The sequence below is a fragment of the Ctenocephalides felis genome, unplaced genomic scaffold, assembly GCF_003426905.1.
Source record: "Ctenocephalides felis isolate EL2017-DRISC unplaced genomic scaffold, ASM342690v1 CF-g0.4_SCAFFOLD_01886, whole genome shotgun sequence".
Taxonomy (NCBI): Eukaryota; Metazoa; Arthropoda; class Insecta; order Siphonaptera; family Pulicidae; genus Ctenocephalides; species Ctenocephalides felis.
The window spans coordinates 179,763,743-179,767,345 of record NW_020538040.1 but is presented as its reverse complement, the minus strand read 5'-3'; positions in this window follow the sequence as shown (position 1 = coordinate 179,767,345).

Sequence of the window (3,603 nt, the reverse complement as noted above, 5' to 3'; positions counted from 1 at the left end):
ACAATTGCCTCAATCTTTCGACAATTAAGACTTTATGTTGAATGACTTAAATTTAAAAATTTTAAAATCGGTCGATTTTGATAGACCCTCCTTTAAAAAAAGGAACTGAAGTGTGTTGGAAGGTTTCATCAAAAGTTGGCGCATTTATAAACAGGATTGTGAAATGGTAAAATAAATAGTAATTTTAATATTTAAAAATTTCTAGTAAGAAAACAAAAGCCTAAAAATAACCCGATAACGGCTAATGCATTTCGCTCTATTTTCACGTAAAATCATTTTTAGATCCACAATTCAAAATTTTTAAAAACTGATATCAAGGTGCCAGGAGTAGGTATCAAATTACTTACTATTGTATATTTTGAATTTCCCGTAGGAATTATAGTAATCGCAAAAAATCGAAAATAATTTTTTCATATATCTTTACGTTTCAAAAGTTTCTGAACATTTTGGCAAACCTTAAAAAAATTGATGTATGTGTTTATCATGTGTGTATGTGTGTGTGCGGATACAAATTTTCGTCGACGATTTCGGGAACACAGATTAACCAATTTGAATGATTCTAAAGACATTCGATTTCTATTAAGAGACGTGCAGTTTTTTTGCAAAGGCAGGTCGAACGGAGTAAGAAGTGCCAAAAAATGGCAATTCAGTTTTCGAGAGAATGAAGCGCCCAATTTGAATCATTCAAAAAATATTTTATATGTATTGACAAAATGAAGAACTGATCAAATTTTTGGAAAGGCAGGTCTAGCGGTTTCAAAAATTCATTAAAAAAGTTAAAAAAATGCCATTTGGCAGTCATAAATGACCACCACTTGATTTAAGTCACCAATATTCCTGATGAAGATTGAAATAACTTAGTTATTTATAAGAAATTATTTATATAATATATAATAAAATATTGTTAGTAATATTTATTAAGAATGGAAAAACAACTATTAAGATGTTTTTTCAACATGTCATTATGATACACAATGTCCTTAATACGGCTGACAATTGTAAATCAACAAATTCACTAAATGTCATTAACTGAACAGTTGTAAATTCTAGTAGTGATTAAAAAAAACAAAAAGAGTGCGCGTAAGGTTCACACGCGATTGAAGTAAAACTTATTTGCTACTGTACAAGATGGCATTTAAGTAAAAATGCATACATCATATAACCATTTTGAATGATGTTCATTAGTAACATGGCAACACTCGTGATGTACATATTTATTAGTGTCAACCATTATACAACATTATATATTTATAATAGCATTAAAAATATGTATAATATTTAAAAACAATAATGTAATTGAAGTCATACTTCAAATATAACATGATCGGTTTGTCATTGTAATTAGCATTTAGAAATGAACCTTCGTTAGATAAATGAAGTAATTGCTGATTAATAAATTCTTTAATATTTGTTCACATAGTAGATTATGTTAAACAACGCCTAAAGAAATATTGTTTTCACAATTGCACTCATGTAATTGTGTTTGAAGAACTTCATGTAATTAAAATTAACATACATTTATTGACTGATGATATTTTTTTTTTACTTTTTTGCTAAAAAATATTTTCCATTTCAATAACCTCAACGATTTATAGAAACTACGAATAATATAGAAATTATTTCAATAAACTTAAGTTTTATACATGGCGCAAATGGTGCATGTTTTATTATTTTCATAAATATTTACGGCGGACAGGGTAAAATATTCTTCTGATTCAGACATTTTTCATTAAATCAAAATTTGTACTACCATGTAGCTTTGAAATGTTGATTTATCTATGCCGATTTCCTTGTTGATATTGGTACACATACAACGTTGACGTCGTTAAGCATACAACGACAGATCTCTATTCACATACACAACGACTAATCACAATCGACCCGTATTGAAATTAATAATCGAGAGCGAATCATTGGCACTCGACTCTTATCTGCCGTAACGCACTTCCGTTGCATTTGTACGGATTTACACCCTAGTCCAGATTATTAGACATATGCGCATCAAATTATCAGATTTTATGGGAATTTTAACAGTAAGTGCAAATTTTGGAATACGATGCAAGATAATGTATACGTGTAGATTAGTTCCTCAAGCATCTTTGTCTTAATGTTAGTTTTACCAGCGCAATTATTTTTAAAATTATATCATTTATCTTTTGAAAGAAAGGTAACCACTTTAGGACTGAAGTCCACCTGTGCGTGTCGGACGTGATGCGTTCACGGTGTTCGATTTACCGGTTCAATTTACGCGATAAAACTTTTGTAGTCTTTAAATTACAGCTCACGATCGGGGTCGTTCGCATGTGCATAACTTAGTTGTTAGTTGCATCTGCATATATATATGTCGTAAACATGTTCGGTACCGATTCGGTTTGCGCTATTACCATTCCAATTAACATGGTTAGGTGCCAGGGCGGGAGAACGAGAAGCGGGAACAAACGCCTGCCATCCAGCCAGCCAGAATTCAATTGTATGCTAATAGAGTAGCGCCCCCGAACGCATTCGAGGAAAGTGTTGCGTTGCATTGCTGGTTGTTGCATCGTCGATACGTAACAAATCTATGGGCGAAGAGCGTCAAGTGGCTGCCGGGATACATCTACATTATGCATACGATAGCACATAGGAATACATATATACATATATACATATGCTCACATACATCTACACACACCTGGACAGTGGTACGATAGTACACAAAATGCATAAAAGACTGATTTATTTATTGGTAATCATGAAATTGTGATGTTAGTGTTGAATTCCACTCAAAAAGCAAATAAAAAGAGAACAAAATTGACACGTTGAGCCCGGCGCCAAATATTTCAATAAATTTAATTATAACTATATTTTTGATTGCATTTGATTGAGACTAATTTTATTTTTAACTTCCCGTAGGGCAAGTTATAGTAATCGCAAAAAAATCGAAAATGAAAATTTTTATATATCTTTACGTTTTAGAAGTTTCTGAACATTTTGGCAAACCTTAGAAAAAATGGATGTATGTGTGTGTGTATGTGTGTGTGTGCGGATACAAATTTTTGTCGACGATTTCGAGAACACCAATCAACCGATTAAAATAATTCAAAAAACATTCGATTCATATTGATAAGGAGACGTGCTGATTAGTTTTTGGCAAAAGCAGGTCTATCCGTTCCAAAGATACGGGGCAAAAAGCGCCAAAAACGGTACCTCAGTTTTTAAGAGAACGGAGCGTCCAATTTTAATAATTCAAAAAATATTTGACTTATATTGACAAGATGAAGAACTGATTAAATTTTTGGGAAGTCAGGTCCAGCGGTTATGGACTCTCAATAAAAATAAGTTAAAAAAATGTCATTTGGCGGTCAAAAATGTTTATTGGACATACGTACATCAAATTATGAGATATTTTATAGAGATTTTAATTTTGTGTACATTTTTTGGGTTCCATACTAAGATTTTCAATTACGGTACGGGAAGTTCTAGCAATTTGCCTTAAAGCACGATGCCATGCACCCCACTAGTTTTTTTAATCAGAATTGAGGACTTTTAGTAATTTTATTCGATTTTTTTTTCTCATTATAAAAATGTGTACTTATTATTAAACTCTCAGTAAAATATCAGATA